This window comes from Panthera pardus, unplaced genomic scaffold (genome assembly GCF_024362965.1).
Source record: "Panthera pardus isolate Hobbes unplaced genomic scaffold, ASM2436296v1 HiC_scaffold_8, whole genome shotgun sequence".
NCBI classification, from domain to species: Eukaryota; Metazoa; Chordata; class Mammalia; order Carnivora; family Felidae; genus Panthera; species Panthera pardus.
In genome coordinates this window covers 32,582,379-32,602,530 of record NW_026527013.1, presented here as the reverse complement: position 1 = coordinate 32,602,530, position 20,152 = coordinate 32,582,379, and the positions used below count along the sequence as shown (strand labels likewise).

Here is a 20,152-nt window from a genome sequence, read left to right as displayed (position 1 = left end):
GAGATGGCTGATTTCTATAAAAAGAAACTCTCAAGCTTGTTCAAGTAAAGACAAAGGTCAGTTATGGCTACAACAAGCAACGTAGTTGGGTTTGAGAGTACGAGCTTTGGGACTAGACAGAACTGAGTTTTAATCCTTTGCTACCAGTCATTAATCATAAGACTTGTGACGACAGATTACTAGATCTAAGCCTTGGTTTTGTCATCTGTAAAATGGGAATAATAACAGTTCTTCATAGGGTTGTTGCAGGATGAAATGAAACAGTGTATGTATGATGCCTTGGATCTGTGCTCAATAATATTGGCCATTATATGTTTATCACAAATTTGGATTCCAAATCTTCATGAGGTAGTAGGCGGCAAATGGTTAGGAATGGAAGATACTTCTGTCTCTCTGGGGCCACCTGTTTAGCCTTTTTGTTTCCTTCATGGTCTTTCCCCGCTTTTTTGCTTTTGTAATCTTTACTCTCTCTTGACTAACTTCCTCAGTTTTCTCTTTCTGTCTCTTCATTGACACGGCCAGTGTGACCACTCATCCTAAAATCTACTTGACTTTATGTTCCAGTGTCATCCACAATTAAGTACAGATTCTGAGTATTGAACTAAGGTATTGACACATCGGGTCAGTTTTTCACTCAGAATATAATTAAGCCTAATGGTCAGGTTGTTGACTTCCAACATAACAAGTGCTGCTGTTCATCCTACTTTGAGTTTCAAAGCGTTTTGTTTTATCATTTCTGATCCTCTGGGTTTCGGAGTTAAGGCCTTGAAAAAAAAATGTTTTCCTTGTTTAAAATCCAAAAGATCTGTCACTTAATAGGTTCAGGATTCTTGTAAGTTCTGCAAACTTTTCAAAGGAACATTTCGAAAGCTTCTAGACAAAGATAATTGTGTCAAAAGGGAAACAGCTGTCTCTGTATTTGCTGAGGAGAATAAAATTAAACAAATAGCAGAGATGGGACTCACGTATAATTAAAATTGGATTATTGTGGCATTTGGCTTACCAGCCGGGAGCTGGATTCCTCTGCTTCTGTATCCGTTCTCTTTCCATTCCTTGATTTCCCACACTGTATCCCATCCTTCATTCTGTGTTTCCTTTTCATTGCACCAAAATGTTCTTTGTCTTGCCTCACAGAATGTTCCTCCTTCCTTACACTCCATCACCACTCCTTCCCTTCCCCAAAGAGTATTTGTTCTTTTTCTTTCTGTTTGTTTTATCCATTTTATTGTTGTTTTTGTTGTTGTTTTATTTTGTTTTGCTAAGAGAAGGGTATGATACACTCTTACATTGCTTTCCTTTTATTTATTTCTGGGAACAATAATTTTAGCTTTTTGTGTGGTGAAATCTCACAGGATTCATTAAAGTCAGTTTCAGAAGTACAGTATTAATCTCTTGCTGTTTACATGTAAGCAATTTCAACCAGTTTTCCAAATGTTTATATACATGGTCAGAGGCTGTGGTTTACCTCCCTACTTTGTTTGGGAAAACCAAACTAAAACAGCAAGGCCTTTTCTCTTTTGCCTGGGTTCATGACCATAGAGTTTCTTCCTTGAATAGGAATGACATTGTTCCGTTGTGTTGTGGATGTTATAAAATCACAAAGTAATTTGTGCTGCAAATCTCAAAATTTGTGTCAATCAGAAAAGATTTATATGTGTTTATAAAGGTGCCAGCATTTTTTATTTCATTAAAATACCACAACAGCTGACCAGCAGTATTTTTGATTTGTTCATTCCACAAATGTTATCAAGCATTACAAAAAAAAGATTCTACAGAGAACTAGAAGTAAAGAGAGGTAAGAGGGTGTAAGATAGATATATACCGGTACCTCTTTAGCGAAAGAGTCAAGCAATAAAGGTTGTAGAATTGTTTGAATTTTCCATGTTATTGTGGGATATCTATGTGAAGGATTATTAGAAATGCTTACGTGTTGATTGTATCCTTCGAAAGGGGAAAATCACTGAATAAATGGGTTTTGAGTGTTTTTTACTTATTTAAGACAACTAAATGAATTTGCATCTTAACCTGAAATCTCAATTTTTGTCCACTTTGTCTTTTTTCAGATCTTCAACAGATATTTTCTGAGCTTCTCTTGTGAATTCGACCTGTGCTCTGTGCTGCAAATACGGTGATAACCAAAAACGATTATAATAACAATGTGTTTTCTAGTACTGAGTCCGATATTAGGCAAGTAATCACATCCTTACATTTATTTACAAATTCATTTCCATGCTGTGAGGAAAAGTACAAGGAGCTACGAGAGCCTTATAGAGGATCTAATTTAGTTTATGGTGTTATATAATACAGAGCAGAGTGTCCAATTATATTGGGATGGAATCGGACCTCGGTACCCATTCTGACTGTGCTGCTTACTTGTTTTATGACCAAAGAAAAGTGACTTAACCTCTTTAAGCCCCTTCTGTGAAATGGGCACATGAGTCAATGCTTTCTATTTCAACAGTTTGTTGCAAGGAGCTAAACAAGAGCTTAGACATAGAATGAGAACTTTTAAACAGTAGCCTTTATTGTTAATTCTAACCAATTATTGTTAATTAAACACAGAGAAGAAGAAGTAGGAAAATAGGCATTATTTGGAAGCATCTGTGTGTACAGACCCCCATGTGGTGCAGTGCTAAGACTTTATAGTTCCAGGAGTTCCGAATAGTGAGTGTTACTGAGCCTTCTTTCGTTCTGCAGCTCTCTGTCCCTGGTTTTGAATGTTGTGACTCGATTTCCTCTTGATTCTGAAGCAGGGGAAGAACTCTGTGTGGGCCTGGTTGTGAGTCTACCTGAGGTTATGTTTTACATCCATTTCCCCTGTTATCTACACGTCATCGATCTTGGTCCCTGACATGCCTTGAAATATGAGCTTTGCCTCAGCCAGGCCTCTTTTCACGTCCTCCTTCCCAAAGCTAGAAGCAAAATAATTGCTTTTAAAGTGTAGTTAAGACTTCAGAAGGGTAGCAGAGTGGATAGCCTGAGACCCAAATGCCCTATTGATTTACAAAGCACACAACGCAGCGGCAGGCAGGCCAGCTGCCGCACACCGCCCTGCGTGGGGTCGCATGCAGGAGGCCCACCCCACCCCCAGCCCCAAGAAAGGGTTTTGCAAAATAGGAGCAAGACTAAGGCAGCTTCTTCACCAATTTCTCCCTACTTCTGTGTCAGAGCTCTCGGAAGAGATGGGGGCAGAAATATGTAGCTGTGGGATTCTGTCTACTCACTGATTGTTATTCTGCATAAGTTTATGAGTGAGGATTAAGGCAGCAGCAGTAATAACAGGCAACACTTTGGGAACCTTTACAGTGTGCCTAAGACCATGCCGAAGGCTATCCTGACATGTCCTTGTTTTGTTATTCCTACAACCTTATGGGAAAGAAACTATCCTTATCTACCTTTCAGGGATGAAAAAGCTGAGACTCAGAGAAAGTGTCCCTTGTCTGAGGCCACTGAGCTTGCAAATGGCAGTATTAGTGTTCCCACCCAACTCTTGCTGATGCAGCGTCCACTGGCACACCGATGATGAAATTATATCACTAGATACGTATTCAGCGGTTTGCTTATTCAACACTGATTTGTTGACTATCTACTACCTGCCAGACCATCTAGGCATCAGAGATAAAGCAGTAAGAAACAGGCAAAATTCCTTACCTTATGAAGCTTATATTCTAGAGGAAGAAGACAAAAATAAACAAAATATGTAAATTTTATAGTGCAAAGTGGTAAATGGTAAGGGAGAGAAATTAAGGAGGAGGGGGTGTAGTTTTAAATAGAGTGGTCGGCAGAATCTCACTAAAAAGGTGACTTATCACACATTGCAGATCTAAAGCTTATCATTCAGGGCCTGGGGCTGAGAATGTACTTGAGGTCAGTTCTTTTGTTTCTCCTTAGAGAGCCCGGGAGGTCTTCTTCTCGAGGATCTTTGAGCAAGCTATTTGTACATTGACCCAAAGGAAACACAAAGACATTTGTAAACATTCTAAACCTCACTCTTGAGTCACTGAATATGGAATTCATGAAGTGCTTTGGTCTTGGAAATTCTGTTAAGACTCCGTTATGGTTAAGAGTTGATGTTGAAATAGGCTTGGGTATGAATATGTAAAATGGGCTGCTGGATATATTCTCTCTTAGCTTAAAAGTCCCCACCTAATTCATTAGTGAGGAAAGGCCCTAGTCACGATGTCCATACCTTCCCAACACACCCACGGAGTGAAACCACAAAGTGAACAGGTGGAGGCTAGACTTGCTTCCTAGAATTGAGTTTATTCAATCAAGAAAGTTACAGAAAATGGATAAGGAAGATGTAGTATATATAAATAATGAAGATCACACAGCCACAAAAAAGAATGAGATCGTGCCATTTACACCAACATGGATGGAACTAGAGTGCTACGCTGAATGAAGTAAGTCAGTCCCAGAATGACAAATACCATACAATTTCACTCATATGTGCAATCTGAAAAACGTGAATAAACAAACACAAAAGCAGATTTAGGTCTATAAATACAGAGAGCAAATTGCTGGTTTCCAGAGGAGAGGCGGGAAGGGGGATGGGCCACATGGGTGAGGGGGAGAGTGAGATACAGCTTTCAAGTTATGGAAGGAAGAAGTGACAGGAATAAAAGGCACGGCATAGGGTACATAGTCAGTGATATTGTAATAATGTTGTATGGCGACAGATGGTCGCTACACTGTGGTGAGCGCAGCATAGCATATAAAGAAGTTGAATCACTAAGTCGTCCACCTGAAACGAATACATTGTGTGTCAAGCATGGTCAAAGAAAATGTTACACAAATATAGAAGATGTGGCAAGAATATGTTTCACACACACATACATCCATGTTTCAGTAAAAATTATGACAGTAAGAACTTTTAAGATCATTGGGACAACTTCGATGCATCGGGCACCGATATGGTGAAATTTGTCACTCAAGAGAGAGCTCGGCCTAAAATAAACTTTCCAACCATTTCTGAAGAAAATGGTCACATAAACAGGATAGAAAAGGTAGTTGGAGATATGTTTAGTTTTTAAAAACTGTTTTACAGTGATAGACACAGCCTAGTGGCAGTCCCAGGTGTATAATGAATGTGCTAACAACAAATGATTTTCCCCTGAGCGGATCCAGTGGGACCTTGCTGTCCTTGAAGCGTCACTTGCTGCTAGTCTTTGCCCTTGAAACCAATCTGCTATATCTCCTTAAAAAGTGTCCACACTTCAGATTTCACAGTGATTCCAAGTGGCCATCACCCCAGTTATTTCTAATTAGTGAGATTTGCCACTTAGAGGCTTTGCTGTGCTTGTGTGTGAGTGGCCTACAAATGACTGGTCACAGGTGCTTAATGCCAACATTCCATTTTGCTTCAGGTACGAGTTTTCAACCCCACCTTGCCCTTTTACTAGTTTTAAGAGCTAGGTAAGTAGGATTAATTTCTGTTGCAATATCCCCAGCTGTTTTTGAATCATTGATGCTGCTTTTACTGCAGTGTATTTCCTATTCATTACAGAATAAAAATGAACATGCCTTGGGGCCTTTCACATTCTCTCAGCCTTCTCAGTTTTTTTTTTTAAAGCCCACTCTGAACCTCCTAAAACTTAATGTATTTTCTAGGCTAATTCATGTCTGGTGGTGATATGCCCATTTTGCTAAAAATCAAGACACTTCCCAGTCTTGACATTTCATTTCATCAGCTCAAAATTTCCAAGCCAATCTAAAACAGATCAGCAATGTCGACCATAGCAGGAGTCATACAACAAGGTAATTCTGCCCTTTTACTGAGAAACTTAACTTCCTCCCAAAGTTTTATATAGTATTATATCACTCACCTAGGAACAATTAAAATTCTTATGGAAAAAACCTGTCCGTCCCCTGGTGAAATGAAGAAAAAATATGAGGTAGTTGGAATTAACAGGAAAGTTGTGCTGGAGTTGAAGTTTGATTTTGTAAATTAAATAGCAGGGGTCAAAACACTCCAGCCTCTTCAGGCGATTTGCCAGTAATGTAAAGGTGTCACCCAGTCCAGGCCAAAGGTACTGTAGAGCGACAAGCAAGGTTGCACAGAAGAGAGCAAATGTTCCATTTCAGCCATTCGTGATCAGCTTTTAAGGGCACAGCAACTAGGAACAAAATGCACAAGTCAAACAAATCACATCTTTGGGTCAGATTTGGCCTGTGAGCTGTCAACTTAGAAACTCAGTGACTGACAAAACTAGTTAGCTTATAATTACCTGGCCAAGAGAAACAGTGGGTAACCAGATGCTGATATTACAGATACCCAAGTCTTTTTTTTTTAATATGAAATTTATTGTTAAAATCGGTTTCCATACAACACCCAGTGCTCATCCCAAAAGGTGCCCTCCTCAATACCCATCACCCACCCTCCCCTCCCTCCCACCCCCCATCGACTCTCAGATTGTTCTCCGTTTTTAAGAGTCTTTTATGGTTTGACTTCCTCCCTCTCTAACTTTTTTTTTCCCCTTCCCCTCCCCCATGGTCTTCTGTTAAGAAGTGGCTAAAAATGAACAAATCAGGAGACTATAGATGCTGGAGAGGATGTGGAGAAATGGGAACCCTCTTGCACTGTTGGTGGGAATGCAAACTGGTGCAGCCGCTCTGGAAAACAGTGTGGAGGTTCCTCAAAAAAATTAAAAATAGATCTACCCTATGACCCAGCAATAGCACTGCTAGGAATTTACCCAAGGGATACAGGAGTGCTGATGCACAGGGGCACTTGGACCCCAATGTTTATAGCGGCACTTTCAACAATAGCCAAATTATGGAAAGAGCCTCAATGTCCATCAACTGATGAATGGATAAAGAAATTGTGGTTTATATACACAATGGAATACTACGTGGCAACGAGAAAGAACGAAATATGGCCCTTTGTAGCAACGTGGATGGAACTGGAGAGTGTTATGCTAAGTGAAATAAGTAATGAGAAAGACAGATACCATATGTTTTCACTCTTATGTGGATCCTGAGAAACTTACCACAAGACCATGGGGGAGGGGAAGGAACAAAAAAAGAGGTTAGAGAGGGAGGGAGCCAAACCATAAGAGACTCTTAAAAACTGAGTACACATACCCAAGTCTTAAAGGACTTTCCATATGACTTGCATTTGTCTTTAAGGTGGGATATTTATTTATGCAACTATTTGTGCTGCTCTGTGGCTTTAGCATAAGGCTGTTTGCAGAGCACACTAATGTGGAATCCTCCACGTTAGAAATTCATTCTATGTAATGTGGAAAGAAGGTCAGCCAAATGTCAATGGTTATGGTCCTCCATTCTGCAGTGGAAGCCCTCCTGTCCCATAGCATTGACCTATTAACTCTCTTTTGAAAAGAAGCCATTTATATATATATATATGTATATATATACACACGTATATATGTATATATATATACATATATACGTGTGTATATATATATAATATGTATATATCTATCTCATATGTATATGCATATATATATATATACACACACACACATACATATGATATATAATAATTTGCTTACAGATAATGCTGCCCTTTGTATCCACATATGGTTTTGAAAGAAACTGGCCTTTTCCCAGTACTTCTTTTCACTCTTGCCATGGATATTTCCAATAGACAAGAAGGTTGTGAATCTGGAAAACCCCCCTTTTACAGAGAAGAAACACTCAGGCTTTTTTTTAAAAGATGTGTTAAAACCAGACTCATGCAGTTGGAAGCAATTTTAATCATCATGTCGATTAAATGATAGCATATCATTATCTGTAAGGATGGAATGTGTTTCATGGATTGATGGGTAGAAATTCCCTGCAATAGTGCTCTTTCCTTAAGGACCCCGTGCCTTTATAGGGTCACTTTCTTAAATGTTGCCTCCCTGTTCGTTAATAATGTACTCAAGATGTCACTCTGTGGCCTCGTATTTTACTTTTTCTTTCAATTCTTTGGTATCAGAAGCTACTGAATCTGCGTCTTGTTTTCTCAGATACCATGTGTGAATAGCTGTTGGTGGCGGTTTGGGTTATACCCATCCTAGGGAATATGTCCACATTTTTATTAAATTTTTTTTTTCAACGTTTTTTTTATTTATTTTTGGGACAGAGAGAGACAGAGCATGAACGGGGGAGGGGCAGAGAGAGAGGGAGACACAGAATCGGAAACAGGCTCCAGGCTCCGAGCCATCAGCCCAGAGCCTGACGCGGGGCTCGAACTCACGGACCGCGAGATCGTGACCTGGCTGAAGTCGGACGCTTAACCGACTGCGCCACCCAGGCGCCCCTATGTCCACATTTTAAGGCAGGTGAGAGAAACTTCCTGGCAGGTCTAAAATTGTATCTATATAGTCAGTGACAATTCTTCATAAGCACAGGCTCACCTCCAACCGAGGTGCAGTACAACACAAAGAATATTTCTCTCCCAACCAAATAACCCTTATGGTGGTGATCTCAAAGTCGAGCTCCTAAGTCAGCAGTTATCAGCTGTGGTACTTGTTAGAAATATAAACTCTTGGGCTTAAACACAGACCTACTGAATGAGAAACTATGGGGATGAGGTCCAGAAGTCTGTGTTTTAGTAAGCGCTCTTGGCACTTCTGAGGCCTGTTAAACTTACACATCCATTTTAGTATTATTTTCCTCCGAGCTCTGTAAGCAGCCTGGATTTTGCCACCCATCTCCCCAACTAGACTGAATTCCAAAAGAGCAGGGAGCTCATCTGCTTGTTTATCATGAAATCCCTGTCTCCAGCAGTAATTCCAGGCACATAGTAGGTGTACATTATGCATTTGTTGAATGTCTGAAGGAATGCGTGAGTGATTGGCTAAGCGCTTCCTCCTGTCATGGTATGTGGCATAAAGGCTACGACACTCCCAGCCCGCTCATACAGGGAGGTTAGGGGGTTGCATAGGGTTTCTTAGGAGCTGCGCTGCTTTGTTTTAAATCTTTGCTCCCTCATCTGTCAACTGTATGTCCTTTGGCAAGTTGCTTAACCTCTCTGCCTTGGTTTTGTCATCTCTAACATGGAGATGAAAACAGTACGTCAGCTTCATATAGGGCTTTTTTTTTTTTTGTTCTTTGTTAGATTAAATTACTTGTGGTGGTGGCGTTTGTTATTGTATTACCACTGTGATTCTCCCTTCCCAAGTGGCAGCCAGGCCGCTCTCCACCCAACCTGCAGAGTCTCTGACAAAGGTCTGGATAGAATTTGCCCTGCCCCTTCAACAGCATCGTATTAGGAGGACTAGATCCTGTAGACATCATCCCAACTCCTAGCTTTATCATTCTCAGGATTCATTGCATCATCTATTACTTTGATTAATATTTACATTGAAAATAATGCATTGCAGGAATACTTAAATGGACTCTCATAATCTGGTTACATACACAGTACTGATGATCTGATAGGTTTTCTGATGGCACGGCTTCTCTCCAGTCTTTCCGTACTTCTTGACACGGGCCTTTATTTCTGTTACCTTTACCAGGACCTCAAATGGTTGTCATGGTTAAATCATTAAAATACAAACAAGTTGTTGTTTTTTCTTCTAGTTCTGCCACATGCAGTAGTGTGCTATTTATTATCTGCTCTGACTAATCCTCATTTCGTTTTTAATGCTCAGCATTTTCCTTTCTGTGGAGAGCCATACATTGGCAGGAGTTCAAGGAAAGGCTGCAAATGCTTCGTAGAAACTATTTTAATCCCAAACAGTTAATGTTTGGAGAACAGGTTGAAACATATGTAATATAGGCACCAAACTGTAGGCAATTATCTCCAAAGGGCAATAGGGGACAGAGAATAAAGGCCATGCTACCCTGAGGTTGAGGGTGAAAACCGAAGAAACACCTTCCTTGGCTTTCCAAGGGTCACAGTGTCAAGTGAAGAATGAAATGATGAGACAAATGGAACAGCTTGATAACACCCAAATGGGTGCATTTATTCACACAATTCAAGCCTGACTACTGGAGTTCTTATCCTGTCCATTGACAGCCATTCTGAGCATTGTAACAAGATCCAGAACCCGATGTCTAGAAATTCTTAATGATACTCTGGACAAAGTGGATGAGAGGTGACAAGCCAGAGGGAATGTGTGCAGAAGTTTTGGCTCAAAAACCCTGTGACTTCCAGCGGCGGTTCTGTGTGTTGGTTTCATCATTTGAACAACAGAAAGATAATAGCTGCCGCCTAATTTTCTGAAGATACAAATGGATGTCCCAGAGTTAGAGTTGTGTTCTGTTTGAATAATGCTATTTGTGCTGTTCTTCAAGCATTGCGTGGGACATGACAAGCTGTCTCTGGTCTTTTCCATGGTTTCATCCTGCCATTTAACCATATGTATTCACACACACACACACACACACACACACACACACACACACACCCCATGTAATCCTTGGTAAAGCACCGTGTGTTATATTGCTGCTATAAGGCAGCATTAATTATTATTCAAAATCCACCATGCAGCTTTATACAGTGTGATTTTCAGAAAGGAAGAACACTGTCGGAAGCATAATGGCACCTTGCAGGATCAGTTAGGGGGAAAATATGAGCTAAGGAGGCGGAAATCCTTGTTTAGACTTACAGAGAAATAATGACAAGCCATGAAAAGTTCCACAGGCCTTTGTAGCACTGAAATCTTTCCTCTAGGACCAACTTCTATGAAAATACACTACGCCTGGAATTTGCCCTGTCAAAGCCAGACATATTTTTTTAATTGAATCTTGCTCTGAGCATAGTGAATTTTTTTTTCCCCATCTGTAATTTGCTTTTTATGTGAATGGAGAGATGTTCTGTTTCTCTTCTTTGGAGGATTGTCATATTCCTGTAAAAACAATCAGTGTTGGGCCATTTATCTCTTGCTTCATCAAACTGTGATGTGGGCTGTAAGTATGTGTACGTTCGCAATATAGATTTTTTATTTCTGTATTTTATAGTCGTATTATTGGCGAGTGGCTCTCATTTATTTTCCAGAACATTTCTAGGCTGATGACAACTCTTTAGTCTTTGTTTGTTAACTGTGTCCTGTCTGTCTACCTTTTCATGTAATAATTGCTTTCAGGGAATAAAACAGAAATGGGGTATTGCTTTGTTTAATATTTTTCAAATCAAATACAGCGTATCACAACCATCTGTGAAAATACATTTCAGCTTTCATCAAATTCTGCCAAGGCTTTTTTGAGGATTAATAATCCCTTCATGTGGGCATGCTTCTATGGCTAATGTAGTATTGTTGGGCAGAGCCTCAGTTATATTTATGTTCTGACTCAGGTAAAAATAAATAAATAAATAAACGGACTTGTTCAAGGGAGAAAAAATTCAGTTTTTTCACTCCTAAATATGTGTTGCTTGCAGAACAAGTGCCTTTGGAATGGAAGATATTGTTGAAAGGCTTTTCTTGGTGGAAAATGTGGAACTCAAAGCTATATTCATTTTCCTTTTAGGTGGAGTCCAATTCTCAATCAATGGAAGGGCCCCTTACAGAGCTCCACCCGTATTAGCAGAACATGGACTGCCTGATGCCTTTTAAAGGTGATTTTTCTTTGGCTGATATGGGAGAAAAGGGCTTGTGTCTCAGCTGTTTTTTTCTCAGCAATTGTGACTACTGTCCTTTCTGCCCATCTTCATGTTCTATATGCCGCTTGTCCCCCCTTTCATTTCCCAAAGCCCCACAAACCCAGAGCTGTTGCAGGGAACAGGGTGAGTGAGACAGGCTGTGGCAGGGACTGCGAGATAGTATAGAACGTTAAGACACTAGAATTTTCTTAAGACACACCACTATCTTTCAAAGTTTCTTGGCAACTTCTTCCAATAGGAATTTCTTACAGGCCGTTTGGAGACTCTTGTCCCCAGACTGCCACAAGTCTCTAAGTATTTTCACAGGAAACAACATACTCAAATGTTATTGATAAAGTCATTGACCAAGTGTAAGGAAATAAGCTATGTTCAATCAGTTCTGTTATAACACTTGTTTTGAAAACACAGATTTGTTCCAATGCCATTGATATACCTTGGAACGATTTGGACGTAGTTTTTTTGTTTGTTTGTTTGTTTGTTTTATTTATTTACTTATTTTGAGAGAGAGACAGAGAGAGAGCACAAGTGGGGGAGGGGAAAAGCGAGAGAGAAAGAGAGAGAGAGAGAGAGAGAGGGAGAGGATCCAAAGCGGGCTCTGCGTTAACAGGAGAGAGCCCGGTGTGGGACTTGAACTCATGTACCACAAGATCATGACCTGAGCAGAAGTCTGTGGGCGTAGTTTCGCATTTGCTTATGCGTGATGTGATCCATGAAAAGCATTTGGTGAACCCAGAAATCTGCACCCAGTTGAACCAGACAGTGTAGGAATACACACAATGCACACCCCCTCCCCAGACAGCCATGATCCTCCTCAGTTCACCACAGCCGCATGAGCCACACCATGCCCATCTGGTAAGGCAACTTTCTTTGCATTTCAGATAAGCTTCCTGCTGCCACTTTGCAACGGTTTACAAGCTGCAACCCTTATGAAATGTACTTCCACAAGCACATGTCAAGGTCTTGTTCAAGGTAAAAAGGCAACATTTATTGTCTTTGTGTGTTTCTTAATTGTGTAACAAGTGTAACACCGTCAACCATTTTTGTTAGGTTCCTCTGTTTTTAAGATGTCACAGGTACAGTTTGTGTGCCTCTAACCCCATTTTCCCATAAGCTCCTTGGTATTGTTGACAAAAATTTGCAGAGCATGATGGTTTCGAGAACACCTACGTTGCTTATAGCAGAAGTGACTGTCTTGAAGCAGCACTTCTATGGCAGGGAAGAGCAGGGAGCTGTCACTGCTTTCAGGCCTGAAGGACAAGGACAGAGAAACAGACTCTGGAACCCAGAGTGGTTGCGGGTTGCATAACATCTGCTAGCCAGAGGCCTAGCATAAAGGGAGGCTGGGGAATAAACACTCTCCTCCCACTCTCCAGTGTTTGGCAATTACCTCCCATTAATGGGCCGAACCCAATGGGAAGCCAGTGGGTTAGGGAGTCTGTTTATTGCCATCCATGGAGTTTAAACACAGTGCATAGAGCAGGGCTGAGGGATGGATCTGAAGGCATCATCTTGCCCAACACCATTAGGGAAGTTACTTTTTAAGGAATTGTTTTTATTTTATTACATAAATCCATTTTATTCTTCTCTTTCTGGATCTCTTAGATCTCAGCCAGGGCTTGAGGAGATTCATAAAGGTGTTTTTCTAAACAAAGGAAAAGTTTCTGCCAAAAAAGAATCTGCACTCCTTTTAGTCAAACCAGTTCAAACAGCCAACTTAGAAAATAACATATTTTCACACACACACCCCGCCCCGCTTCTCATTATATATGCACTCATAACTGTGTTCATAGTCATTTCCATGTGAACCCCTTTCTAAGGGCAAACATGTTTTCACATTTAATGCTTGAATTTTGCCCAGCTTGGTTGGATACTGTTACATAATTCACTAACTTTTGTGCCTGGTCAAGAAGAGGAATACTAAAGCGATGGTATAATTCACTTGCTGGTATACTGCCCTTCAATTTGGAAATTGATTTTTGTTGTAGTCCCATTACAAGACAACTGGCCATTTTCCAGTACTGGAATGGGGGGAAGGTGGCTTGAAATGAGTCTCTGTAGTGTGTCCATTTCCCAGATGTCCCAGCTTGATCTGAAATTCAGAAGAGACCATGAGCTCACAGCCTTAAGGGTAATTATGCAATAGGATGTTCGAGCTTAAATGAATCAATTTGTCATTGACTAGGGTAGGGTATGTCTTCCCTGCCCAGAAACAGCCTGCAGACAAAAGGAGATGTATTTCACATGGTCAGATGTTTATTGGAGAAGAAAATATAAAAAATGTTAAACTTCAAAAGAAGAGTAAACATACATCTTTTTAAAAATTTTTCTTAAAGTTTTCTTTTTTTAAAAAAATAAGAGGCTCAAGTTTTATTCTTCCATAAGTAAAATTTATTGCCACATTAGCCATAATTCACTTTGCTTCATGCTAAAGTGAAGTGGGTTGCTCATACTGGTTAGCCTTTCACTGGGGAAGGAAATTTGATGCTATTGATAATGTTGACAGGATAATGGAGATGAAAATTTAGATTCTCCTGCAGGCTCATGTACTTTTAAAAATGGAGATATAATTCATCCATCAGAAAATCCGTCCTTTTGAAACATACAATTCAGTGGGTTTTAGCATATTCACAAAGCTGTACAGCTATCACCACTGTCTAATTTCACAGTATTTTTTATCACTCCCCAAAGAAACCCCATATTGGTTAGCCATCACTCTCTATTCCTTCTACCCCCCACCCCTGGCAGCCATCAATCTGTTTTCTGTTCTGTGCATTTACCTGTTTTGGACATTTCGTATAATTGGAATCTTGTCATCTGTGGCTTTTTTTTTGCATCTGGCTTCTTTCACTTAGCACACTGTCCTAAAGGTTTATCCTTGTATAGCATGTTTCAGGACTTTGTGTCTTTTTATTGCCACATAATATTCCAGTACATACCACATTTTGTTTATCCATCAATCAACTGATGGGCCTTTGGATGTTTCTACTTTTTGGCTATAGTGAATGATGCTGCTATGAACATTCATGTACATGTTATTGTGTGGACATATGTTTTCATTTCCCTAGTAGTAGAATTGCCGAGTTATGCAGTAACTCTAAATTTAAACTTTTGGTGAACTGCCAGACTGTTTTCCAAAGTGGGTACAAAATTTCACATTCCTAACAACAGCATATGAGGGTTCTGCTTTCTCCGTAACTTTGCCAACAGTTGTTGCCTTTGTCTGTTTGACTACAGACATTTTAGTGGGTGTGAAGTCATATTTCATTGTGATTTTCATTTGCATTTCCCTGTTGGCTAATAATGTTCAACATCTTTTCATGTATTTGTTGGCCATTTGTGTATCTTCTTTGGAGAAGTGTCTACTGGGATCCTTTATCATTTTCTTATTGGGTTATTTGTTATTTTATTGTTGTATTGTACCTGTTCTTTATATATACCTTATGAGCCCCTCATCAAATCTATGATTTACAAATATTTTCTATCATTCTATAGGTTGCCTTTTATATTCTTTATGGTATCCTTTGAAGCACAAACGTTTTTAAATTTTTTATGAGTTCTAATTCATCTGTTTTTCTTTCATCACTTGGGATTTTGGTGTCATATCTAAGACAACCTTGCCTAACCTAAGATCATGAAGATTTTTGCCTATATTCTTCTAGTAGTTTTATAGTTTCATCTCTTATATCTAGGTTTGTGATCCATTTTGAGTTATTTTTTTTCATTTTGAATTAATTTTTATGTATGATGTGAGGAAAGAGCCCGACTTTATTCTGTTGCATGTGGATATCAAGTTGTCCTGGGAACATTTGTTGAAAAGACTTTTATTTTCCTATTGAATTGTCTTGCAATACTGTTGAACATCAGTGGACCCTAAATGTATGGGTTTGTTTCTAGACTCTTAGTTATATTCTGGGCTCACAGACATTGAGAACTAGACGGGCCCTTTCAGATCACGGAGTATAGGAGTCACACATTCTGGTGTCTGTCAAGTGCAGTCAGGCTTCATGAGTAAAGTGTACCAGGTGTACTTGGGGAACATGGGCTTTACCCAGTGGTAAAGTCATATGGAAGTGTAAGATGAGGTTGGTTGGATCTTTTAATTTTTCAGAAGAAACCAGAAATTGTGTTTCTTCTTCTGGCAAAATGTCTTGAGTTATAGCCAAGCAACTAATTTAGTTAAAAAAAAAATGATGACTGGCCATAGGAAACATATCTTTAGGCAGAACTTGGCCCATTATCCACCAGTTTTCAACTGAAACACTTCAGCCCTTTCCTGTGTATAGATAAGGTTGCCGGGTCTCAGTTTAGGTGGGTAGTCCTAGGTTGCATTGTTATTTGTGGCAAATTCAGATCTAGAAATTGATATCGATGCTTTCTACTTCCTAGTTGAATGTTACTAATACACTAATATCCTAAGAATTCATTATTTTTCTAATCATATTTTCTTTTTAATGTTTATTTATTGAGAGAGAGAGAGAGAGAGAGAGAGAGGCAGAGAGGCAGAGAGAGAGAGTCCCAAGCAGGCTCCATGCTGTCAGCAGAGAGCCTGAATTGGGGCTCAGTCTCAGGAACTGTGAGATCATGACCTGAGCGAAAATCAAGAGTCAGATGCTTAACTGACTGGGCCACCCAGGCTTCCCTCTAATAATATTTTCTTATTACCATGGCTAGATATTATGTCTTCTTTTAATTAAAAAAAAATCCCACAAATACAACCAACCAAAGGACCCCTTAGAGACCTAAACACATGTTTTAGGTGGGAGCTATGTTAGTAACTGTTCTCTATTGTAATCATTTAAAATAAGATATCTAACCTGTTTTCAGAAGTGCAGTATAAAGACTTTGTTTTTTGTCTGATCAGAGACAAAAAAACAATGCACAGCTCTTATCCCCAGGACTACATACACACACACACACACACACACACACACACACACACCCCGTCTCTCCTCACAATGAATGAGGCATGCCTCTGCAAGTCTTGCCTCAGTTGTCATGGTTGTAAATATACCACATGTGGAAGGATTAGAACTCATTGTTCTCAATTTCATCTGCTCTGTTTTGTGTTCAAGGCCTTTGTCAACAACAGGCATTTCCTTCCCTGAGATCCTCTCAATGACATATTTTCTGATTCCAATAATGAATCCAGGAGAGATGTTCCCAACTCCTGTGCCAGAATCTGTTGCAGAAACGTTAGTCTCCTGCAATATTAATGCATGCGTTTCCCAACTTTTTCACATTTGATTCAGTTCAGCAAATGTGTGATGAAGACAGATGTGCCAAGAATAATTATGGGACTACTAACATGAGTTAAACGTGTGACAGTCCAAAAGACAAACAAAGCAGAAAGAAATCTGTTATAACTGAAGCTGAAGACAGTAGATTGAAGTGGAATATGACAATGACTTCCCGATGGGGGAGCTACACAAGACTTCACATTGTATGGACATTTGTACATCCAGGGGAAGTGATTCACACACACCAAGACAAAAATGTGCAAATACACCGAAATTCAGGACTAATGGATTGCGTCTACGCTAGGTTAAATCTGGCCAAAGATTAAGGAACAGTTCAGTCATCCTGAATTCTTAACCTGCTTATCATCAGCCTCCAGATGTTTGATATTTAAATAAAGTAGGGGCGCCTGGGTGGCGCAGTCAGTTGAGCGTCCGACTTCGGCTCAGGTCACGATCTCGCGGTCCGTGAGTTCGAGCCCCGAGTCAGGCTCTGGGCTGATGGCTCGGAGCCTGGAGCCTGTTTCCGATTCTGTGTCACCCTCTCTCTCTGCCCCTCCCCCGTTCATGCTCTGTCTCTCTCTGTCCCAAAAATAAATAAAAAACATTGAAAAAAAATTTTTTAAGTGATTGGATAATTGATGGAATTTTACTTTTCATTTAGTAATTTGGAATAGTCAATAATATGCAGTCTGCCAAATCTTTAGAGAAAATTTTGTTGCCCTCCTAATTTATTTCCAAGTGGCAGGAGAGAATCTGAAAGTGATCAAGAGGTTATTTGGGGGAAAATTAACTATAACATGGTCAACTCTTCTTCACTTCACAATTACCTTGGGTTAATATGTATATGACAAGATGCTTTTACTACTTGCTAAGATTCTCATTTCTTTTCTTACTTTGCCAGAGGACCTCATGGTTCTTGAACTTTTGGGAAAAGACCGTGTATTAGTCTGAGACACATTTGCCAAGATGGGATTAAATGAGCAAGGATTTAATTAGGGGAAACACCTGGGATGGAGAATGGGGAAGGAACTGGTAAGACTGGGAATGCCATCGGATGACGAAACTGCCTGCCCCAAGTAAAGTGAGGGGGAAGGGAATTTGATGAAAATATATTAGATTGCTGTGCTGTCTCAGGAGCTTTGGCAAAGCCACTGAGGAGTCCTTGAGCCAAAGTTGGCTGTTAGATGGGCCCCATATCGCCCAGTAATAAAATTGCTTTAGTATCCCCACCACACCCAGATGTTGGGAGCAGCCTGTGGGAAAAGTGAGGGCTGGGTGCAAATGTGGTGGCAGATTTCAGACTGTAGCCTTTAGGTCTTCAGTTAATTATACTCCCTGGAGTTTGAAGTCTTTAAAGTGCAGTTTCATGGCAGACAAAAATGGTAATTTTGTTAGGTTATAGATTAGCTGTAATAAGAGACCCCAGAATATAGTGGTTTCAACAAGACAGAGTTTTATTTATCTCTTAAGTTGAGGTTTCAAAGTGGATATTGGGGATCCAGGCTCCTTCTATCTTGTTGCTCTACTATCCAGGCATGTTCCCTTTATTCCCATAATGAGTGGCAGCCCAAGATGGCTCAGCAGCATGTTGGCATTGCAGCCACTGGACAGGGGAGGGAGAGGGGAAAGGCGGGAAGTACCCTTCCCTTAAAGGGCACGAGCTAGAAGCTGGATACCTCCCGTTCTGCTCATATTTTATTTGCCAGAACTCAGTTATATTAGTTACCTGTGGCTGCTGTAACACATTACCACAAATTTAGTAGCTAAAAAACACTCAAATTTATACTCTCACATTTCTCTGTTTCTGTGGCTGAAATGCAGGTGTCCACATGGCTGCACTCCTTCTGGGGGCTCAAGAGGACAGTCTCCTTGCATCTTCCACCTTCTGGTGACTCCTTGGCTGTGACTGCATCACTCCGATCTCTGCATGCTCACATCACCTGATCCTATTCTGCATGTAATCTCCCTCTGCCTCTGTTTTATAGGGACACTGGTGATTCCCTTTAGGAGCCACCTGAATAAGCCACGATACTCTCTTCATCTCAAGATCCTTAACTCAATCACATTGGCAGAGTCTTTTACCATGTAAGGGGACATTCGCACGTTCCAGGGTCTAGGACCTGGATATCCTGGGAAGCCGTAATCCAGACTACCACAGTCCTATGGCCACACTTAGCTTTATGCAGCATCAGAAATAATAGTCTTTTGTGGAGTGCTATATTCCTAACACAAGTTAGCATGTCTTATTACTAAAGTTAGACTGGGAATGGGTATAGGGTTCCAATCAGCCATCCCTTCTTGAGAAATTTCTTCAAATTAATGTGGTTTGAACCTTAGAGTAAAAAACTTCACATCATCAACTCTAAATTATATAATTTTTGGAGTATTTGAAATCCAAGACAAGTTGGACTGGAAGGATATTGTTTTTGCCTGACTACTGTTATGATGCCTCTCCTGCTTTTTCCGGTGATAGTGCCCTAATTTCTAATTTTCCTTTGAGTAAGTGCCTCCTGCCGGATTTCAGTCCATGTGCTGTGGGATGCATGTACCCTCGATCTGGACAATTTGCATTTTTTGTTGGTTCAAATTTGGGTCTGAAATCCACAGGGATTCTCCAAAGACCATAGGACTTACAGAAACAATGGGGAAAGTGGAGGTCTCTTCCCAGTGGGATTGCTGAGCTGATCGACGTAAGCTGGAACTGCCGATAATTCTCTTTGCACAGGGTGTGACGAGCCTGCCCAGGAACGAAGTCAACCCACAGGAAGAGGGATGTGAGGGACGGGGAGAACCGTGTTCTTGGTGACGTCATTTGAGTGCCTGTGTCTAGACACACCTGAACCAAATATACCCCTGGACCTTTTATGGGAGTCAGTTGGTGAGTGGCTCCATCCTAGCCCCGCTTTCACCTGTTCTTTTGCCACTTGGGTTGCGTTCTGTCCCTTGAAACCAAGAGGCCTGACTAATGCAAAGTTGAAGAAAATGCATCAAGTTGTAGGCAAAGTCAAGACTAAAAGTCAGATGTCCTTCCTTTTGAGCTGCTCTATTGTGGTGCCTTTCCTTCTTCTCACATAATGGCTGTTGACCAGTTTCTTTTGATTCCACTACAAAGTGGAAGTCATTTAGTCCCTTAGTCAATCTTGATTAAAAAAAAAATGGCTTGAGTTCTTACGTGATTTCTTCTCATCTGGCCTACAAGCTTCAACAGCTTATCAAAGGAACATCACTGACAAATAGAATTTGTGACAACATTGAATACCCTGGTTTTGGTTGGGAAATAAGGAAGGAAAAGAGGGTAATTTCAAAATGCCAAGAAGAAGTAAGGAAGAGATTGATGACCTTTTTTGTTGTTGTTTCCGGC

General features: G+C 40.3%; 1 long non-coding RNA gene across 1 annotated transcript in view; it reads left to right on the top strand.

Annotated features, from left to right (window-relative positions):
* LOC109279053 (uncharacterized) overlaps positions 1-20,152 on the top strand; it is a 230,860-nt gene that overhangs the window by 73,589 nt on the left and 137,119 nt on the right. Inside the window, exons 2-3 of the long non-coding RNA XR_002085977.2 lie at positions 11,422-11,509; positions 12,433-12,523. This is a non-coding gene — a long non-coding RNA (uncharacterized LOC109279053). The remainder of the gene's footprint in view (positions 1-11,421; positions 11,510-12,432; positions 12,524-20,152) is intronic.